The sequence below is a fragment of the Lissotriton vulgaris genome, chromosome 10, assembly GCF_964263255.1.
Source record: "Lissotriton vulgaris chromosome 10, aLisVul1.2, whole genome shotgun sequence".
NCBI classification, from domain to species: domain Eukaryota; kingdom Metazoa; phylum Chordata; class Amphibia; order Caudata; family Salamandridae; genus Lissotriton; species Lissotriton vulgaris.
The window spans coordinates 194,645,852-194,670,028 of NC_141698.1; positions in this window are offsets into that span (position 1 = coordinate 194,645,852).

The following is a 24,177-nucleotide window of genomic DNA, read 5'->3' on the forward strand; positions in this document are numbered from 1 at the left end:
ACAAGGTAATCTCTGGGCACAAATCAAGAATGAACTGAGACACAAAATTAACTAAAATCTCCTTGCTCAGCATTTTTAATACCACTATGCTGATTTAACACTTGCATAAGCCGTTCATAATAAGCATGCACTGACTCTTTAGGTTCTTGAGTAGTTCTCGACATTTTCAACCTCCTACTTCTTAGTTTTCAAGAAATGTGTCTCCTGATTCCCCACTGCACAGACACCTTACATTAAGGCTCTGCAGGGTCAGCGCCAAAGTTCTTGCCTTCACCCCTCCTGCTTTGCTTAATTCATTTTTGTTGCCTTTAAGACTCTGTGCACTTTCCCCTGCTAACCAGTGCTATCCCTGTCAAACATGGTAAAATTGACCTGCATCTGTTTGGCACATTTAACTTACTTGCAAGTCCCTAGTATATGATACTAAATGTACCCAAGGTCTGTAAAATAAACGCTACTAGTAGGCCTGCAGCACTCGTGCCCCCCACTACAGTAGCACTTTCAAACTAGCACAAAAGAACGCCATAACACCGCCAATACTCCAAACGGGCTACTCAGCTGTTAAGTTATCCTATCTTTGGACCTTGGCCAAAATAATGACTTCTGTGCAAACGTCTTAATTTCCCTGAGTTGCCTCAGATATAATACGAAAGAAAAAGGTGCAGTGTGCTGACCAAATAAACGTTCCCCACACATCCTGGTTTACCTAATTCTGTCTCAACCGGACCCCTAGAAACCATGCTGTTCTAAGTAGACCTCATGCTGTAGAGCAGGGGTCTTCAAACTGTGGGGTGCGCGTGCGACCCCCAGGGGGGCTGTGGAGTGATGAAAAGGGGGTCACGCATTCCCACTCATACTTCTGCCCAGGCCCTAGGGCTTCAACCCCCCTCTTCCCCCGTCCTGTGCTGCAGTGCAACTTGAGCTGCTGGGGCTCGGCTGGACAGTGTCTGGAGTCTTATCTCCGGCACGCCAGTCCAAGTTTTTCAGAGGTCTTTAAAGACCATTTGCATATTTACATGCCTTTGTAAACTGGTTACAGAGGCTTCGTGTTTTTTTCCGCGGTTCCAGTACCCCCCGGGTCCTCACTCTGCCTATTCCTTACATTTGTACTTTAGATTTACTGCTGTAGTATGAGAATGCATTTAATGAAAAGGAATATAAAGTAGGGTTGCCAAAAGAAAAATGTCTGCCCTGTGTTGTTTAAAGAGCCTGTAAAGACCTCCTCTTGACACTAAATAGACTTATAATTAAAAAAGTATGTGTTCATTCATTATGTGACTTGTCTGTCTTTGTTCTCTTTAATTATCAGTCATGGATCATTGAGGCAGCCCTAGAACACAATTAAAAGTGCTTTCTATTTATACTTGCTGTTCAAAGTATGCACAGATAAGTGCTTAAAATACGGCTTTAGGTTACTGCTTATTTTTGTACCGACTGGGCCATCAAAATAATCTGCTAGCTATCCTAACCATAGGACTGGAAATTTGTTGCAGGATCAGCACATTATTTATATCCTCACCCTCGATTACCGATTAATGCCATAAGAGCAATAGTTTAACTTAGATCTTAAACCCTTCGCCGCCCCCAATAACATGCTGAGTTACTTCAAGTGCCTGGGAATGCACAGTGCATTCAGACAACTCACTCATCATTCTCGCCCTTCTCTTTCACGCTCACCCTGCACTCACAGCGTTCACAATGCACTCACACTGATCACCATGCACTCACACCATTCACCCGCTCACCCTGCACTCACAGTGATCACTCTGCATTCACAATGCACTTGCGCTGTTCACCCTATACCCCACTCTGCAGTCACACAAGCACACTACTCATCCTACACTCATGTAACACTTCACTCACTGCTCAATATGCAACTCACTCAAACAACCCCATCAGTAATCACACATTCATTCATAACATTCTAAACTTGCATTCGCACCTAAACTCATAAATTCATACGCCACTTCACTCACCCTGCAGTCACTCTTCTCACCCTACTCTCACACTGTTGCATCGCTCCCCGTGCACTCACATGGGCACTCTTGTCACCCACAGTGCATGATGGGGGAAATACTGGCACCCTCACAGGAGCAATTTAATGAAACTCACCAGACATAGCAGGTTTGCTCAGAAACAGAGTGAAATGTATTTATTGGTACCAAAAGCATGCATCATTGCTAATTAGCAAGGAAGAAGTCAGACCTGCCACCTTAGAGGCTCTCAAACCGCTTCTTCCCAGAGTGACAGATTTCTAGGTGCTATATACCAAAAATAATGCCATGTCAGCGGAACTAGAATAAGGCACCAAGCCAAATATGGCTCACATGACCAGAAAGGCAGGCTCTCCACTGTGTAACACTTGCATATCATGTAGTCAAGACAAGCAAGGTGACCTGTAAGGGGGTACACAATAGCTTGTTAAAGATTGTCCAGGCAAGGTCAGATAGGAAGCCCTTTTGAGCTCCAGGCCTCATGTTAATGTGATCTTATATAAGCATGAAATCTTTTGAAGTGCATGCACATGAATTTATATGGCTATTCATATATATTTTGTAACAGTGCAGAGGGTTAATGTGCCTGCTACACAGAATATGTACCATGCAGATCACAGAAATTAATGTAACTAAACTATGAGTAGCGCTATAAAAAAAGGAAATGTTTGTCAGAAAGGTGCTGTAGAGAGATGAAGTGCATTGTTGATGAGTGGTAGTGAGGGAATTCATGGAGAAGAAGGAAACGGGGGTGGGGCACCGAAAAAGACTGTTGCGCAGTGTGCAACCAGTGTTAGGGCCAGCCCTGGCTGGGTGTGTTAGCCCCCACCCCCCGAAGTTCTGGTCTAGTGGCTCCCCTGCTTCTGCCTAATATTATTATTTACATTTGTAGTGCGCTACTGTTACCAAAAGATGTCCTGGGGCTAATAACCATCTGCTGCCGGAAGGACAATGAAAAACAACCAGAAGGAGAAGGAGAACCACCCAAATGGGGTAACCTACAGAGCATAGAGAAAGGTTTTTATATCTTCCTAAAGGATAATAGATTCTTGGTGGAGCAAAGCAAAGGAGGGTGCAAGTTCCATAACTGCGCGGCCTACACCAAAACAGCGATACAGACAACTCATGCCTTCTTGAACTAGGGAACAATAAGCCGAGTGGCACAGGCTGAGAGGAGCATACGGGTCCGACCCGTATGCTTGGTGAGGAGAGATGAGAGGATGAGAGAGGACAGCAAGGGAGTGAGAGAATTTGATTGAAGAGGTCAGGGATGAGGAGAAATGTGAATTGCCGAAGAGAAGTGTGGACACGCAAGAAGTGAGTGTGAGCCAAAGGTGAGGGCTTCTGTTAGAACAAAGGGGAGGTGTGAAAGATGAATGGGGGGACTGGAGAGGTGTAAGATACAAATAGACAAAAAGTGAATGGAGAGACGAGGTGAATGAGAGGTGCTGAGGGGCACAGGAGGTGACGGGCCAGAGAGGCCATGAGATAAATGTGAGAGACTGTTAGAGATGAGAGCAGTGAAAAGACAGAATGGCAAGAGGCGATTAAAGGTGAAGTGAGAGGTTGAATGGGGATGTTGTAAATTGGCAGAAATGGGTTAGCGTTAGCAGAAGCCATCTTGCATTTAGAAGTTATCTTATCTGCTGTTTAGAAGCCATTTTGTCTTCCTAGAAGCCATCTTGCCTACCATGTGCTGCCATGTGCTCACCATGTGCTTTGTCCTACTTTCCTTTTAGCTGCGCCTGAAGTCTGCCTAGTAACAGGATATATTTAGCCTCCTCCACTTTAACGCATGCTCAGAAATGCCTGGTAGAGTCTGCAGCTGTTACTGATTAGTTTTACATAGGAATGTGTTCACTACGTTCTGAAACTGTTAGCTCCTCCCACTTGGTTGAACAAAGAGAACTTGTATGTCCATTTTAGGTATTCTTTGCGTGCTCACGGGAGCCAGGACTGCCCCTTTCATTTATGCTTACTGTGTAAGTCTGAAATGTATTTAAGGCGCCAGCTTTTTGAATTCCTCAGACTGTCTCATTCATTTGCCATGGCTTTTGGGCGACGCAGCCTCACCTCATATGAGTGTAATAAACTGTCCTTTGATATTTCAGAGTTCTGTGTCAGTCTCTTACTGCTTTTATGGACTACGTATCAGTGACACCCTTGAGAAGCAGGATTTTTGATTACAACAGGGAGACTTCAGAAGTTGTAGAAAGGGGTGAAAGAAAATAGCCTGCAAAGTGAGAGAGGGATCAGGGTTTGGGAGAGGAGAGAGGGATGGAAGGGAGGGAATGAGTGAGTGAGAGAAAGCTGCATGGGTAAACTTCTTAACTCTGCACAAAACCGCCAGGGTTTTAAGGGACCCTTGCTTCTCCCGGCCAAGGCCAGGTGAGCTTCTAATGTGGCTGCATGTATTCCTGCGGAGTGGAAGCCCCTTCACAATGGTTGACTACAAATCTTTCTGATGTTATTTGCTGTATTTTGGTTATAAGCGGTACAAAAGGGGGTGGTGATGGACGGAGCATCTGAATCAATCAAACACTCACACCCAGTCAAAAGATCTGGGTTTAATCCATCACCGTTCTTTAGCCCACTCTGCCACCCCAGTTCAGACATGGCTATATGCAAATCAGTCTGACCCTGTGCCTCATGGGAACAGTCCAGCCCGAACTGCCAAGCCATGTCTTCCCTGGACCGGAAACAAGCTTCCGAGGACCGGTTTCTGGCATTCCAGCCGTCTTCAGCCCGGCTTGCTTGAATCCAGTGGCAAAGTGAGCAAGGGACTCACGTCTGAGCATACCCTGCCACACTTGAAGGACTGGGTTATTTAAGACCCAGCGGTGCCAGGGGACAACACCTGAAACCTTCGTGGGTAACCTGCTCCGGCGTACGAATGACAGAGACACGGGACACTTCCTTCGGCGTCAAAGATTCAAGGTTTATTTACTGCAGGGAAACACAGAAGTCACAGGAAGTACAACGAGTGTAGTTCGGGGAGACTGCTTCAAATTGGTTCTGTGGATCGCTCCTTTTATACACGATTCTCCCATAAGTTAACATGGTATACAAAAGTTTACGACTTGGTTCCCACAATTATCCCCGAGAGGGGTCGTTTTTGGTCACTTTGATACATTCAAGGTCCGGAATATAAGTGCGGAAACATTTGGCGGTTCCCAACTGTAAAAACCCATCTTCCCACCATTAGTACATTCCAATCAGCAGTAAAACAGATCGAAGAAGGAACAAGAACAGGTGTGGAGGAAGATGGAGACAGTGGGGAGATTGGAAAGGGTGTAAAAGGGGAGGTATCGGGAAACACGAGCTACAGGCATCAAAGGGACGTGCCTAATGAGATGCACGGCTGAGACAATAAACCGGCACGGCAAGATGAGCCTCGAGCGGGGCCATCTGCCTTACAGTATCATCCCCCTCGTCATAAAGACATTTTCAAAAGACATGTGTCTTCCGCAGATATCTTGGGAATCCCAGGGTCGCGAAGCGGACAACCACTTACAATTGCCACGGAACCTCAGACGCTCCTTTTGCCCTCATGTAGGCAGGCACTAGTCGGAATCATACTCGATATTCATCAGACCATCTAGATGTTGCTGTAACATAGCTCTGTCCAACCGAGTCCCCTTGGTAACAGGTGGCTGTCTTATACACGTTGTAGCACAGAGGCCACATAAGGCAGGACCACACTGCACACAAAGGCAACACGTGAACAGGAATGCCACAACGACTCCGATAATCATCAGAATCTTCCAACCCCAAGTCGACATCAGGCCCCAAAACCACCCAAGTAGCGTCCAATCCCCTACATCCACGTGTATGGATTCAGAGATTTTATGCAACTTTGAGATGGCTTGATAGACAGTCGGAGCGTTATCCGGAATGAAAATACAGCAGCTCGAATGGATCACCTTACATACCCCACCTCGATCTGCTAAGATCACGTCTAAAACCATACGGTTTTGTAACGTCATAAGTCTATCCGCCTGAAGTTCTGTGGTGATATTACCAAGGGCACTGGCAGTAATATTAGCTGTCGATTCTACCACTCGAGTCAACTGTCTCAGGTTCCTACTATTAACCATAGGCCCCCAAAACGGGAGGAAACCCTTGAAAAAGTCTCCTGCCTCTTGACCGGCAGTATCCTCTTCACTAATTACGCCTCTCACAACTCTTGTCTTGTGATAATCTGCATCTACAGTGAACGTCGGAGGCAACAAATTTGCGATAAAGCATGCGCCCGCAAAATCGGAGGGCAACCATGCATACGCACGATCATGGCAGACAAAGTACGTACCCTTGGCAGCCAGAAACACAGGGGACGAGACCATAGGCAGAATGTAATTCTCGGAGCAAGCACTCTCTCCAAGCCGGGCTTTCGATCTTCGCCCACGACCCATTAGACAAAAATTACCAATGTGGGGTACGACCCATATCGGAGGCGAGCTTTTAAGCTGTTTATCACTCGTGAGCGCACTGTACTCAACCTTACTCAAGACCCTATAGGCTTGTACCTCTTCCTCTGGGATGAGCGACGGCTCATAGATATCTCTATCTAAATCTTCTATCGCTATGGACAAAGGCTTATAGTACGAGCCAAGGCCAAGGTAGGGAGAACGTGGCTCTCGACTGGGGTGAGAATCTAGTGCGCTTCGAAACATTGTCTGGAACGCTCGAGCTGAACCCTGGGAACTATACGGTAAGACCAGATATGGGATTCCCTTATCCGTGGTATGCGGCATTAGTCCACACACCCAACAATTAGTAGTATTTACCACTAACTGGTGCTGGTGAAGGAGCTGAATAAAGGAATTATTGCGGAATTCTGCACGTCTAGCCTGCTCGTGTTCGGGTAAGATATGAAAGGAATGAGGGGATGTAGTGGAGGTAAGTGTAGGGTCAGAGGTAGGAGTAGGTATAGCAGAAGGTAAGAAGTAAGACATCGTGTAATACACCCCACCCGCCAATAGTGCAGAAACAATCAGAAGAAGTACGAATATTTGAAACATAAAACATTTGGTACGAGTAAGTTGTTGTAACTTGAACCTTTGCGCCTGAGCTTCTTCCAAGTCCATCAGCTTTGAAAACGCCATCCCCTATGACCGTCCGCAACGTTTCTTGACGCACTTCGTTCTGTGTAGCAGTAGTCAATTCCTAGGAGTTCCCAGGAACCGACGGTCTTTAACCTAGCGCCAAGACCTGCTAACCAGAAGGAAGTACACGCGCGGCCCTACGGCCTTTATTCACAATGTGTATGCAAAAATGTCTCTCAGCTGTGGAAGCAAAAACACATATGGAACGAAACTCAATATATATATATACAAAAATAATTACAATAATACGGGTGTTCGGACTAATCGTGGAAAACGGGATGATGCACTTATCAAGGGGCAGAACGGGATTATTTTATTTGTCCTTAGTGCTGGAACGCAAAAAGTATCGAGTTTTCCCAGGACGTGTATGTTCATCAAACAAAGGATCCGATGAGGGAACAGAGTCCTGTTGATCAGCCGAATGTTCTGGTCTCGAGTCTTTTGATGACAAATGTTCAACAGTGTCTTTCTGCTGCACTGAGGATTCTCTGACAGGTTGTGCGTCGCTGAAAGGTACAAACGCCGACAATCCTTCGGATTCAGATGAAGCAATGCCCCTCCTCACCCACGAGTCTGCCGGCAAAGGAATAGGAACTTTCTTTGTATGGGTGGCATGCACCCAATTTTTCCGGCCTTCTAAACGAACGGCAGTTCTCGTGGCAAGGAGGACCTGGTAGGGTCCAGTAAACCGGGGTTCCAAGTTCTTCTTGCGGAAAAAATTTGTGGGGACCACCCAGTCTCCGGGCTGGAGCTGGTGGCCTGGACCCTCCGTCTGCGTCGGCAATGCTTCGTAAACCTGTTGGTGAATTAACCTCAGTTTAGCAGTCAGATCATGAAGATAGTCAATCAACATTGGGTATTCGAGACTGGAGAACACACCCGGACCCCCCACACATTCGCAGGACGACCGAACACTATTTCATAGGGACTAAGCCCTACTCAGGAGTGTACGGTTGCCCTAGTTGATAACAAAGCTAAGGGTAAAGCATCAGGCCACGAAAGACCAGTCGTAGCCTGAATCTTCGCTAGTTTCAATTTAAGGGTGCCATTATACCCTTCAACCAAACCAGCTGACTGGGGGTGATTGGCGCTATGGAATTTTTGATTAATTCCAAGGCCCTTACACACACTCTTCATCACACTCCCCACAAACTCACTTCCGTTATCCGACCATACAATCCGAGGCATTCCATACCGAGGAAAGTATTCCTTCAGTAGGATTTTCGCAGTAGACAAAGCAGTGTTGTCTTTGAGGGGATAGGCTTCAATCCATCGGGAGAACGCGCAAACCACAACTAAAACGTATTTCAGATTATTGCATCGCTCCATATGGATGAAGTCTAATTGAATCACCTCAAAGGGACATGAAGGGGGAGCAAAACTACCAGGAGGAGTTGGGGTTCCCTTACCAGGATTGTACAACATACATACCATACAATTTTTAACCAATCGTTCAGCACATTTCGTGATACCATCATTCTTCCACACAGGGGACAACAGCTTACAAATACCTTTCACGCTAATATGTGCTAACCCATGCGCCATTGTCACAACAGCCAGCACATACGCATCTGGTAACATCCATCTCTTATGTTCCGACAAATCAACCCAACAACCATTCACATCCAACTTCCCCGTACTTTCTTCCCACTTCGTCTTTTCAGTTTCGGTGGCCTCATTCTGAATTGCTTTCACACTCTCGATAGTGTCCTCACACATACTCGATTCGGTGGCCACCTAACCGAACTCGTCACATACATTCTAGTGCTAAGATTCCGTGCAGTCTCCTTAGCAATCTCATCCGCAAAGGCATTACCACGACCAACATCATCCGTCACCTTACGATGCGCACTACATTTAACAATCGCTACCTGCTTAGGCAACGTAAGTGCATCCAAAAGATCATTCACGAGCTGTCCATGCTGAATCTTCGTACCATGCGATGTCATAAAACCTCTCTCTCTCCACAACCGTCCAAAGCTATGGGCGACACCAAAAGCATATTGGCTGTCGGTAAACACATTCACACGTTTCCCTTTCGCTAACACACACGCTCTAGTTAGAGCGATCAGCTCTGCAGCCTGGGCAGAGTTCTGATTCAATCTCGCAGTTTCCACAACAGTATTCAAAGTCACAACAGCATACGCAGTAGTCACATCGCCATTCGGCAATTTAAAACATGAACCATCCACATACAACGTTCCGTCTGGATTTTCCAAAGGAGTGTTTTTAAGGTCCACTCGACCTTTTGTTTCCTCTTCAGTTCTCAAATAACAGTCATGCGCTGCTATCTCATCTGACTCTGTGCTAATGGGTAACGAAGTTGCCGGGTTCAGAACATTACAACGTTTTATCTGAATATGACTTGCCAACAGCGTCAATTCGTACCCAGACAACCTCGCACTCGTCAAGTGCTGAGTTTTCGTACGATTCAAAAGAGTATCGACTGCATGCGGAACCATCACCGTAAGCATATTAGCCATGACCAATCCTGCTGATTGTCGGATGGACACCGCAGCTGCCGCTGTTGCTCTCAAACAACTTGGCAATGCTCTAGCTACCGGGTCCAAGGTCGAGGAAAAATATGCACATGGACGTTGCTTACCACCAAAAGGCTGCGTTAAGACACTCAAGACACAACCTTCCCTCTCGTGAACATATAGTGTAAACGGCTTGCTATAGTCAGGAGTACCTAACACAGGAGCCGAACACAATGAGTCACGTAATTCAGAAAAACTTTTCTGACATTCTTCCGTCCATGGTAAAGGAGTTGAAACATCCTTGCACGTAAGAGCCACCAATGGTTTCGCTAGCAATGAAAAATTTGGAATCCATTGCCTGCAATACGACGTGATACCTAGAAAAGCGCGCACATCTCTTTGGGTTGTTGGCACAGCCATTCGCACAATTGCTGCAATTCTCTCTGGGGTCAACCGTCTTCCCTCCTTTGACAATAAGTGACCTAGATAGGTCACTTCTTGACAACAATATTGGAGTTTAGAAGGTGACACCTTGTGATGTAAGTCACAGAGATGTTGCAGCAACGACACCGTAGCAATTTTGCAAATGTCCTGAGTATCTGCGGCTACCAATAAGTCATCGACATATTGGATTAAGGCCGCCCCAGCCGGCAACGAAAACGCATCCAGTTGACCCTTCAAGGCTTGACTGTAAATCGATGGACTCTCACAGTAGCCCTGAGGAGCGCGTTTAAACCGGAAGCTGCGTCCACCAAGAGAGAAACCGAAAAGGTCTCTGCTCTCTTCTGCAATGGGAATGCTGAAGAACGCATTCTTCAAATCGATCACCGAAAACCACGATGCAGAAGCTGGAATCAGAGTCAGTAGCGCCGTGATGTCAGGCACAACAGGAAACTGAGGAATCACAATTTTATTTACCTCCCGTAAATCGATAACGAAACGATAAACAGGTGGTTTCGAAGGATCAGTACATTTTAGAATGGGCAGTACAGGGCTGTTGCACACGTTTCCCCGCGTCTCTTCAATAACGTCTTTCTCGATCAAATCATAGATGATCGCTAACAATGCTCGTTCACCATCAAGAGAGATTCGATACTGGGGAATACGTGGCAACCGCACATTAGATTTCAACTGAACAACATAAGGGGAGATGTCAAGCAGGCCCACATCATTGGGACCTGTTGCCCACAAAGATGCAGGAAGAGAACTCAATTCCGGTGGAAGCTTTTCGAGAGACAAGTACATAGGAGAGACAACCCTCTCTCCTAAAGTAAGCTTTACACCCGCAGGAGAACAATACAGAGTTGCATACAAACGCTTTAGCAAATCCAGGCCCAAAAGATTTTCACCACAACCCGTAGTCAAAATCAACGGAGCTTCTAGCTCACGAGGCCCAATTGTAAGGGGCAAAGGGCGTGAAACTGGATTGCTAACGGGGGCGCCAGAGAATCCAACGGAAACATTTGTTAAGCCAGACAAAGGTGCGCCAGGGAGTTTCGAATGCATTATGGAACTTTTCGCTGCACCAGTGTCCAACAGAAAAGGCTCAACGACGCCCGATGTAGCAACTGCGACATAAGGCCCTCTCTGATCAACCGGAACTGATACCACTCCCTCTCCTTGTCTATGGCTGTCCTAATAATTACTGTTGTCAGTTCCCTGATCGACGTAATAATTGTCTACATTGTACTGCGCAGATCGTCCTTGCGATGATCCACGTTGATCAAAACAATTATCGGAATTTGATGAGTTATCTGAACGGTCATTTTGAACCCCACGACCTCTACCACGTGGTGCCTGCTGAGAACCACCACGACCTCCTCTAGATGAATTACCACTGTTACGATCGTTTAAAACGGGACAGTTAAATTTTAAATGACCCTCCTGTCTACAATAGGCACATTGATTGTACCCTAACGAAGATCTTTGGGAAGAGGAGTCATTCCGAGGTTGTGACCTATTTGATTGCGACTGCGGTCTATTTTGCTGCGAAGTATTCTGATTCGAGCGCGGGGGATAGGCCTGCTGTAACAACACTTTAGTTTTAAGTTCTTTCGTCTTCTTATCAGCGCGGTCGTTCTCCTCTTTTTCTCTGTTCTCATAATACTGTGCCGTAGCCAATATTTGAGCCGAGGTAGAAACGGCCCACGCACTCTCAGAATTTTTTAATTTATTGCTCAAGTCGGGCAATAAGTTAGAGACAAATTTGTCCACGAACAACCGCTGACCACCCTCAGTGCTCATATCCTGACCACTGTGATCGATGAATGCCTCCTCAAATCTCGTGAAGAAATCAGAGACACTCTCGTCCTTTTTCTGTTTACAGGCTGACAATTTGTCCCAGTTCACCCTCATAGCTGGCATAAGTGTTTTCATTAGCGTAATTATTCTCTGAGGGAGAGCAACAATCAACTGCTCGGGTTTAGCACCACCAGTTTGTAACCCATCCGCCGCTACAAGGGCAGCCCAATCACCACCTAATTCGTTTGGGTGATTCTCCTGACGAATCTTAGCCCATACCGGTTGAGGTACGACATTGCCGAACAGCATGTCAATATCGGCAAGATTCATTATCGTAGCGTCTACAAGCTGCGATAATTCTTTATAATACCCTGCAGGATTTTTGCGAGGGTCAGGCAAAGATTGCTTCACCTGTAAAACTTCAGAGCGTTTCCATGGGAGATGTATCCATACTCTCTGGAAATGTGCCGGGATCGGTGGAACAGCACCAGCATCGCCTGGCATCCAAACTGGTGGAACTTCACGCATGGGAAACTGCCCAGACGGATCTAACTGCCTCTCAACATCCTCAACAAACAAAGCTTGAGGTATAGGAGCGGGACGGAAAGATAGCAACCGTTCAACAGCACGTCGAACATTAGTATCCACTATCAGTCCATTCGAGAACTGAAGCTGGAGATCAGACAAAGCGGTCAACACCTCGTCAGGTGCATCGGCCGATATCTGATCACGCAGTACCTTGCACATTTCTTCAAACACGTATCTTTGTGTCGGTACATTGAATTGGCAGAACGTATCAAGTACAACACGTGGAGGATTTCTAAGAGGGTGCGTCATCCAACCCATCGCCATATTGTATAGCGAAGCACGTTCCCTGTTACCGGGAAGCTGACTACGTCTCTGAGGACCATCTGAACCAGCAGACCCGAAAACAGGTCCGAGAGAATGGAAAAAACTAGCCGCAACAGGAGAAGTACGACTACGAGTAGACGGAGAAGTATAGCACAAGGGACTAACAAGAGAAGAGGTAGAAACAGAAGAAACAACAGGAGTAAGTAGAGCAGGAGCAGTAGCGGGAGCAGGAGTATGTGGAAGCGGAGGAGCAGTAGGAATAGCAATAGGCAAAGGAGCAGGAACAGTCGGAAGAACGGGTGCAGGTTGAGGAACAGGCTGAGGAACAGGTACAGGGGGGGCCACAGGAGCTGCGGTACCCTGTACGTACTGAGGTGGTGACTTCATAAGATAAGACATTAATGGATCCTCAACTGACTCTTCCTTCTTATCCGACTCCGTTGGCAAAACAGGATAGCATTTATCTATGGACATACGCTGTAGCCTATCAAACACTTCCTTTTCCTTAACCTCCTTATCACGCTGAAACTGCTCTGCTTTCTTTACAATGGTAGCAACACCATCTCTCTGATTACGTTTAGTCTGTCTGATCTCTTTCTGTCGGGCTTCTTTACGCCACAACCGAAAGGCATCAAACATGGCCGGCCTTGACTTTCTCTCAAACAATTTAGTCTCAAGATTATCTAAGATCGTTGTCTCAAACTACCATGAGGTGGCCAACTAAGGGCACCATCTTTCTTAGTGTAACGGATCCAGTAATCATTAAAAGTAATCGGGCCTAGCCCGTGTTTGCTGTACAGCTCATAAGTTGGAGTTCCAACCGGAGGTATAGGACACAAGTCCTCCAGTCGGGAATCCGTACCACAATGTCTGAAACAACTAAACAAAGTACTGCGACCAGGCATCTTGCACACTAGTCGAGTTTCACAAACGTCAAGGGTTACGGGATTTACCAAGTCCCAGCAAAGAGCAAAAACCCTCGGTTTTTGGCGACTGCAGACGTCAAATATCACAACAAAGTACCAAGAACTACAAATGCAATGGAACCATGCAACAACTAAGCAACCACAACCAAGAACTCTGGGAGCGACCCACAAATACTTAACTCAAAGATCGATGGCGTCACCAGGAAGGCCCGTCAATCGTCTCGCTATACCAAGGTCTACGCCAGGCGCCAAAACAGGTCTACAGTCAGGGCAGCAGTCCGTCGCAGCCGTCAGGAGGCGGGAATCTTCGCGGGAAAAGTCTTCGGGCCACTTGTTTCGACAACAAGATCGATGAAGCGGAGTGCACCTTCCCTCGGAGATTTCACACGAAGTTCCTCACGATCGTCGGGCTTGGACCGGTACCACTGATGCAGCCCCACGTTGGGCGCCAACTGAAGGACTGGGTTATTTAAGACCCAGCGGTGCCAGGGGACAACACCTGAAACCTTCGTGGGTAACCTGCTCCGGCGTACGAATGACAGAGACACGGGACACTTCCTTCGGCGTCAAAGATTCAAGGTTTATTTACTGCAGGGAAACACAGAAGTCACAGGAAGTACAACGAGTGTAGTTCGGGGAGACTGCTTCAAATTGGTTCTGTGGATCGCTCCTTTTATACACGATTCTCCCATAGGTTAACATGGTATACAAAAGTTTACGACTTGGTTCCCACAATTATCCCCGAGAGGGGTCGTTTTTGGTCACTTTGATACATTCAAGGTCCGGAATATAAGTGCGGAAACATTTGGCGGTTCCCAACTGTAAAAACCCATCTTCCCACCATTAGTACATTCCAATCAGCAGTAAAACAGATCGAAGAAGGAACAAGAACAGGTGTGGAGGAAGATGGAGACAGTGGGGAGATTGGAAAGGGTGTAAAAGGGGAGGTATCGGGAAACACGAGCTACAGGCATCAAAGGGACGTGCCTAATGAGATGCACGGCTGAGACAATAAACCGGCACGGCAAGATGAGCCTCGAGCGGGGCCATCTGCCTTACAGTATCATCCCCCTCGTCATAAAGACATTTTCAAAAGACATGTGTCTTCCGCAGATATCTTGGGAATCCCAGGGTCGCGAAGCGGACAACGTCCGTTCGTTGGCTACTTGAGGCCAAGAGACAAAGATGGAACCCGTGGGTACAGATGAAAAACCCACGTAACAAACGAACGGTTTAAGTTAGCACAGCGAAACTGCGCACACGTAATAAACTCGTCATTTGCGGTTCGTAGATACCAGACTCGACCATATTCGTGCGAGTCGGAAACACCACTTACAATTGCCACGGAACCTCACACTTATGGCGGCCAAAAGTGGTACAAAAGGGGGTGGTGATGGATGGAGCATCTGAATCAATCAAACACTCGCACCCAGTCAAAAGATCTGGGTTTAATCCATCACCGTTCTGCCAAGCCATGTCTTCCCTGGACCGCTAAAGAACGTTCAAGCAAGCCGGGCTGAAGACGGCTGGAATGCCAGAAACTGGTCCTCGGAAGCTTGTTTCCGGTTCAGGGAAGACATGGCTTGGCAGTTCGGGCTGGACTGTTCCCATGAGGCACATGGTCAGACTGATTTGCATATAGCCATGTCTGAACTGGGGTGGCAGAGTGGGCTAAAGAACGGTGATGTATTAAACCCAGATCTTTTGACTGGGTGTGAGCATTTGATTGATTCAGATGCTCCGTCCATCACCACCCCCTTTTGTACCGTATTTTGGTTATAAACAGGTACTGATGGGGTGAAATCTTTCCTCAGTGTTACTGTGTGTAAAACATTTATTTCAAAATAATGAAGCAATGCTATCCCAAAATACACGGCATCACATAATATCATTTACATTTTCTTCCCACACAATTTAGTCAAGCCTGTCGCGTAATTTGGACCTCACCTGCCTCATAATTCCAGTAGCCCTGCCTACAGGTTTAGAAATTTTTGTCAGGAGGGGGTCCTTACACCTCAAAATGTTGACGGGGGTCTCAGCATTCAAAAGTTTGAAGACCTCTGCTGTAGAGACTCCTGATAAAGTGAAAATTGTGAGTATAAAACAATTAACCTGCTCTTTGAAGCTAGGCCTACGCTTTATCAGATACCTAAAAAAACATTTTTGAGGAAGCGAATTATTTTATGCTGGCACTTCTTTCTTCTTCCTTGTTAGCTGCATCATGAGAAATGCCATAATATATAGCAATTAACCCTCGTGTTTGTGTTATGTTTAGCTAATGACTCATTCACCATGTGAAAGACAGTTACGATGACAGCCTGACAGAATTAAAAGATTTATTTAGATTTGTTTCTGTCAAAACTCATCTTTTATGTCGTTATCAAAGAGCCTTCAACAGTTGTTTTTTTGTGTGTATTAGGCGGCAGGCCCGATATCGTCAGCACTATTTTCTTTGAAGTAAGGTTTCCTTTGCTTCAAAATGCAAAGTAATTTTATTCATCACGAGCTTTCATGAAACTCCCTCGCCCGTGAAAATTTCACCTGCTGTTTTTGTCACTCACTTTCAGTCAGACCGGCGCTTCCAAGGGGAGGGCTGCAAGCCACATCACGCCCCACTCGAGATAAACAGCTCTACACGGCTTCGACTGTCAGGTGGGCTTAGCCGAAATCTTGTTTACAATTGAGAGGGCTTTTCATACTGATATAATTGGCAAGCAACTCTTTCCTTACAAGTACCAATGGATGAAAAACAGCATTTTTCTGCAAAACAGTTCATTATTGGAATGCCGAAAACGAACCAGTGAAAAGATTCATTATTACTCTGTTATAGTGAATTAGAATTCGAGGTTGTTCTGAGGTAAAATGTGCAACCATTTCCCACTGTTAACCTCGTTTATTTCACCACGTTGTTATTTCATTTAACTTACATACAGCTAGATTCATCAAAGGCCCGTTTTGCGAGTCAGTAATAGTGATTATTAAGGAATCGCTATTACAGACTCGCAAAACCGGATTCATGTACAAATCGCAATTTATTTTGCGATTCCTACAGCTTCCATATTTGCGATTAGCTAATTGCTAATCGCAAATAAGGAATAACTCCCCATTCATTCCTATGGGCCGAAAGGCCCATAGGAATGAATAAGAAAACATATCAATGCGCGAATCGCTATTAGCGATTTGCATTTGGAAATTGCGATTTCAAGGGTGCAGGGGGGTGTCCAAAGGACACCCTGTTGCACCCCTGAAATGACATTGGACGCTGGTGTTACGCACACACATATCCCAAGGACATGTGTGTGTGTAACATACAAGTTAGAAAAATGCACTTAAGTGCATTTTTCTAAGTTTCCGCTATTTACCACGCGGTTTGACTTCGCGGTAAATAGCGGCCCAAAATTGCGAATTTGCATTTTTTAAATGTATCATGAATTGCATTTAAGGAATCTCAAATAGAGATTCCTTAAATGCAATTGCTCGCAAATTTGAGAATTCTATAATAGTGATTTTTGCATTTGGGATTATGAATCCCAAATGCAAAAATTGCGCTCGCAAAGGGCCAGATTCTCAGAATCTGGCCCTTTGCGAGACGAATTTCGTTTCATGAATCTGGCCGATAGCGCCTTAGTCATGGCACTTAATAATAAAATAAAGACTTCGCGATACATAGTCAGTCAGTCAGTCAAAAAAGCTTTATTATTGGTTAAAAACAATAAAAGCACATGTATACAATAATTTGGGATAAAAGCATACCATTATGCAACGATGCTGTGCACTGAATATGTCAAACAACACTCCTAAAATAGTTTAAATACAATATTAAAAGCATGATAAAATAAAAATCCTATACAGATTCGATAAAACAAGGAGAATAGAGAAATGGATCAATCCCTGCGCATAATGAGATTAGGGATACCTTCTGGGTTAGAGTAATTACGATAGCGAAGTCTGAACGGTTTAGCTTTTTTAAATTTTAGCGCCTCTTGCGCACCACATAGAAAAAAAGGTATCTGGAGGTTGCAAACACAGTCAAGGGAGAGGTGTCGTATTTGAGTATACCTCCCTGTAATCCCTAAAACCCCTTGTTTTACATAACTGGATGATCTATTTAGCTCTGGCCCTAGAGTAGAAGGGGCAGAAGAGCAGAACGTGCAGATCTCCTCACTACTTTCACACCCAGGGCAAGAACTTGGTAAATGGGGGTCGTTTGACCACTTGTTTGTCACAGCCCGCACTGGAAGTATACCATGTCTGAATTGGACATATAACTTCTTTGCCAGTAGAGGCTGGATATCGTCCAGGAATTTCTCGAATTGATAGTTGTCCTTAACCTCCAGAAATGTAGTGGTCAGCCTACCCAGAGATGGATTTGATGATATGAGGTCCCATCGGTGTTGCTTGAGTATGAGTACCAACGACCTCTTGGTGATCAGGAGGCAAGTTTCCTCGGGAAAGAGACATATATCACCCCTCCCCAGTGCATGACAGAGCTGCTTGACGTGTTTTAACCAGGGGATTTTCCCACACCCCTTCTAGACAAAAGGTCCCTTAGGTCCTCCCTATAGCTTACGAGCTCTGGAGTGGACCAGAGTCGCCTCCAGTACAGCAAAGGGCGAATTAATGTGACCTCCTGTATAAGTACCAGACCTAAATCTAACCACAGAGGGGTCAAAGGTGTGCTCTGGGGAAGTCTCAGTAGGCGCCTGATGAAACTATTCTCGGTGGTGATCAGGGAGGTATCACTAACATGGTCCCAGAGCTCCACTCCGTAGAGCGCCCCACCTCTCGCCTGAGCTTTGTAAATTTCCACTAGGGGTCCCAAGGATTTAAATGAACACTCATTATAAACCTTTAGTATACCTCCAGAGGATTGGGCCAGCTTCATATTTGCCTTAGCCATGTGGGGCCCCCATTCCATCCTGTCGTTTAGTGTTACCCCTAGGTAAACGAATGTGGAGACTCTTTCCAACACCGAACCCTCCAAATTAGGGTGGGGGCAGTTAGATGAATTTGCATTAAAAACCATATATTTGGTTTTGGAAAGAATAATCTCCAGATTTCTAGATCTACAAAAGGAGCAAAACGCCTCCAGTGTTTGCTGTATACCCATAGAAGATTTTGATAACAAAAGGGTATCATCAGCGAACATCAGGGTTGGTATCTTACGTGCTGCTAGACTAGGAGAGTCTGAATACCTTGCTCCCATTAAATGATCAATCAGGCAATTGAGGAACAGGGAAAAGAGCGTAGGGGCCAACACACACCCCTGCCTCACACCCTTTTCCACCGGGAAGGGAGGCGAAAGCTCCCCATTCCTCCCATACCTCACCCTTGCAAAAGTGCCTTGATGCAGACGTTTAAACAGGTGGCACACATATACCGGGGCACCCATCTCTAATAGTATAGCCCAGAGATTATCCCTCTGTACCAAGTCAAATGCGGATCGAAGATCCACAAAGATCAAGTAAAGACTGCCAGCCCCCAAGGTGACCGTTTTCCAGTAAACCAGCTGGAGTCTAAACAGTTGGCCGATTGTGGAGACCTTGTCATGAAAGCCCGCTTGGAGAGAGGTCAGGATGTGATGTTCGTCCATCCAGCTCTGCATCCTCGATAATAAAATGTGGGCAAACAGTTTTTGCAAGACATCGATGAGGTTGATAGGGCGGTAATTGACCGGGTCAAGTGGGGAAGCCTTTTTGTGGATGGAGATGATCTCTGCACCCAGCCAGGTTGGGGGGATTTCCATGCCGTGTAAAATGGCATTAAAGTATAGCAAAATATAAGGAACCCATACCTTCTGTTCGCTCATGAATAGATGAAAAGGGCACCTGGGGTACCCAGCAGAAGCAGAAGAGCAATGCAGTTGCAAGATCTACAACAGCACTTCTAAGCTTCTCTAAGAGGCTAGGAGCAAGGCCCATGGAGGCCATGCTCAAAATATACAAATCAAAATGCTGTGCCATCGCCTCCTATGGGGCAGCAATATGGGGCTATGCACCAGTGGGGAAAATACAACTGGCTGAAAATAAATTTCTCAGATCTCTACTAGCGGTACCCCAGTCATCGCCGACATTTGCTATACACGTTGAACTAGGCCTTGGCTGTATAACTGATCATTTAAAATTGGTCCCACTGACTTGTTGGGCAAATACATGGCTTAATGAGGAGATCACTCTAAATCACGTAATCCTCAATGACTGCCTGGCCCTGGATGGGGCAGATAGAATCCCATGGCTGGCATACGTTAGAGCGGTGTGTGCCAGGAGGGGACACTCTGACCTATACACTGCCCCGGAGTCTATTAGGAAAGAAGATCTGAGCTGGATTAAACACAACTTCCGGATCATAATGGAGACGGAAAGGGAAGAAGAGGAGCTTAAAAAGCTGGGGCTAGAAATATCTATGGCCTACAGACTCTTGCCTCTATTGAACCTTACCTGAAGATCGTCACAAAGCCATTTGATCGCTTTCAGTTGACCAGATTTTGGTTTAATTTAATCAATTTTTCCCTGGGTAATTTTCCGCATTGGGGAAAACTGGAAGACACTGTACCATGCTCTTGTGATAACTTCTCTACACAAAATACACTTCATCTCATAATGTTTTGCGAGCATTTCTCTAAGGCAAGGAAAAGATTTTTATATCCCATTCTGAGAGAAGCTGCTTTTGTGCAAGTAAGGCCTGCGCTCCTATACCTGCAAATGTTAAGTAGCTTGCACATTATTTTTAGCGTGGCAATCTTTTTGGTGGCTGCAGCACGGGCTAATAAAAAACGTTTGATTATAAATAATAGCACAGTGGAGAACTGATCAGGATTTGGGAAACACTGTTGCATAATGCCTTTAGGTCTGACCTAGAGAATTCCCCCAAATAACGTTTTATTAATTGATGGAGTTGTACAGTGTATAAAAGTGTATATATATGAAGGATTATTTTTAACTATTGAAAAAATGTTAGCGACTTCTTCTCCTGCAATAGTATATAATGTATATATATGAATGATTATTTTTAACTAATTGAAACTTTTTCTGTAATTATTCTGGTGCAAAAGGGGATGTATGTGTTGTTTTTCTTTTATGATTTTTATTAATCGAATAAAGATTTTTGACTGACTGACTGGGATCTCCAGGGATCCTATCTAAACCGGGAGCCTTCCCAGATGACAAGCTTCTAAGGGCCGCTTGGATTTCAGACATAGTGCAAGGATGGTAATCTAAATCCTTTGCATCCGGTGACGCTAGAGCGGATGAACCCTTCATTGGTGAGACTAAGTCTGCTGGAAATTCAGTGTCGGTGTAGGAAAAGAGTGACTTGAAGTGGGCTATCCAGACCTCTTCGCTCAGGTTGGGTATTGTGGCAGACGACCCCTCTGACGTGCCTGATCTAACTAGGTTCCAGATTTCCTGTAATCGCGACCATCCAGGGCTTCTTTTATGCATTCCCATCTCAGGGTCTCCCATTCCGACTTGGAGTCCATAATTATGCTTTTGTAGGTGTGTCTAGCCCCTATAATACTCAGCAGAGAACCTGGTTTGACCTCCCTAACGAGGGCACGTTTAGCTGCCCTACAGTTGTTGTTAAACCAATGGGCCTGATTTTGTTACCCGTGGCCTCTTGTTAACTGTAGTGTAAAAAAAATCTGCCAGGGTAGAGAAAAGGTTGGTATGGATATGCTCCAGCTCCTGGAAATAGGATAGATCATAGTTATTAACCGGGAGTTCGAAAGCCTCTGCTAGTGAGCTAACAGTGTGTAGATATAGTTCTGCTATTTTTTAAGGAGATAGCACAAACTTGGCCCACCTTATACGTCTGCCCCCCGCCACTGTGATTAGATTCGAGTCAGCATAGGTCTCCGATGCCCCCAATTCGTGTTGGTATCCCAGTGTGTATATTAATTCTAGAGTCAAGAGATTGTGGTCACTGTCTACCCTATCAATTACAGTGAAGGCCCTCAATTGGGACCAAAATTCCACATTGACCATTATTTAGTCAATGGTTGAACTTTTCCCAACTCTGTTATAGGTGCTCTTCCCTGGGATGTTGGGAAGGAGTCTACCATTGCAGGCTCTAAGGGAATGGGTTACTAGAAGCTTATTGATCTGGATGGCCAAAGGCGTTAGGCGCTTTGCCGGGTACATGGTGCACTCCTGGATGTGCCAAATGGAATCCTCATCTAGAGTTACAGAAGGGATCCCAACCAGAGGTTCGAAATGGCAATTAATATCACCCCTGATGATTCTATGTGTCGGTGATGGGAATGTGGTAAGGAGATCATCAAGAGCCTCTACCATAGATAACCTCAATATGTGGGGAATGGGGCGCAGATAGATGTTAATAAACACCACCGTCGAACCATCCAAGTATTTAAGTACAATACAAAGGATATCGGGGGAATGAGAATCTATTACTTTGACTGAGCACCCCAAATGAGTGGCTACCCAAATACACAATCCCCCGAGGGTCTTCCCCTAAGTCCCTGCACAGCCGGTAAATAAAAAGTTGCAAAACCCACCCTTGTGGGAGCAGTCGCCAGCCAGGTCTCTTGGAACAAGCACAAATCGTACTTGTCTATCAACTCCCCCCATTCTGGATTGGCTAGCTTAGGACTTAGCCCTGCTACGTTCCAGGACTCGATTAGTGATCTACAAAATTCGGCCCTTGCAGGACTAGCCATAGTGGATGCGAGCAAATTGAGAGGGGGAGATCCTATATGGATATCCGGCTCCGATCCATCTCCTGGAAGGCTGGTGTTTAAGCTAAAGTTTGATGAGGTTGTTGTATTTCCATCTTTCTTAGCCCTAAAAGCCAACTGGGGTAGGCCCTCCTAGGCTTTTCGCCCTCCACCACAGGGCGTCCGGCTACATGGGGGACCATTTCAGTGGGCCCTGGTTGTTGATGAAAAACAGCATTTTTCTGAAAAACAGTTCATTATTGGAATGCCGAAAACGAACCAGCGAAAAGATTCATTATTACTCTGTTATAGTGAATTAGAATTCGAGGTTGTTCTGAGGTAAAATGTGCAACCATTTCCCACTGTTAACCTCGTTTATTTCACCACGTTGTTATTTCATTTACAACATCATAAACCCATTACGCAGAAGAGTGATAGGGATACAGGCAAGACGATAGTCCTTCAATAGAGACCAGAATGTTGCAGTCAAGGATATTATTTATATTTTAGGTGACACTTCATACCACACTTACAGGGCCGGACCGGGAAACAAAAACCGGCCCTGGCAAACTGCTCAGCTAGTCAGTAATCTAATCGCTGCAGCAGCATGAGAACTGTCATTAGGATAGGTGTGAAGTGAGCCTTGCCCCTGCATGATTGAAATCCTGCCAGGGTCACAATAAAAGACAGACACACATTGCATCACAATGAACATTGCTCACCTTAGGGTTTCCAGCTTTCCTAGAGTAAAATACCGGCCATTTGTGGTTTTTAAGAGTCTGCTAAGGCCTAGACGTTATAGTAAATAGGACTTTAAAATAATAGTATGTATTCATTTGAAACATGACTGTTCTGCCTTTCTTTACTTTAACTATTAGTTAGGTATTGTTAATGTATCTCTAGAACACATTTATAATTACTTTCTATTTATACCTGCTGTTTACAGTATGTGCAGGTAAGGGTTAAAAATTCAAGCTTTAGGACATTTTGCTTCTTTTTTCCTCAGGCCAGGGCATGAAAATACCTGAGGTGCCAGTAGAAAACCGGCCAGGTGGCAACCCTGTTCACCTAGGATAAAGGAAAAGGATGAAAGAAGCACAGAGACTGGAGCTGGGGTAACTATCAAGGTGGTACAACAAAGGAAAGAACTAAGATAAGAGGTGGGGGAGAGATGATAGAGTAAAAGTACAGCAGAGAGGTGACAGATGCACGTAATGGGGCAGAACGGTAAAAAAGAGCTAGAGGCTTGAGGAAACAGAAAGAGGAGCAGTGTATGTGATGAGCAGAATCAGCGAGAGAAGGGACGAGTCTGGGCAGGACCGGCGCTAAGCATGGGCAATATGGGCAGCTGCCCAGGGCCCCGCGCTCACATTGAAAACATGGGGCCCTTCTTCTGTGTGAAATGCCTCACAATTAGTCTGCCCACCTGCTCCTCCAGGCCCCCTCCCCAATCCAATCACATCACAAATTTATTATTTCAAGGGATGTTTCTTGACCTCCCTCATCATCCAGGCTGCAAGGCCCAGGTATAGATCCCCCTTCCTTGTGGTTGGCTTCCATTATCCAGTGCTGTGTGGCCAAGGGCAGGGGGCCCCATTCTCCTTGGCATCATTGCTGTAAAGCCCAGGGGATTAAACTCCCTCACATGGGCCTCGCAGCACATGGAGTAGTTTAATGGAAGTGGGGAACCAGGTACAGATCCTGGCGTGGTCTCTAAATCCTGTGATTCAAGGTAAATCATTAAACTTCCCATGCCTAGAAAAAACTGTGACCTTTTGTAATGGGATTGGTACATTTGTAAAGCACTCCAAAGACCTTGGGCTGAGTTTGTGCTATATAAAAGTGCAAAAAATGACGCCCTGTCACAGTCACCTCACATCCTAGTACTATCCATCATGCATGACTCGT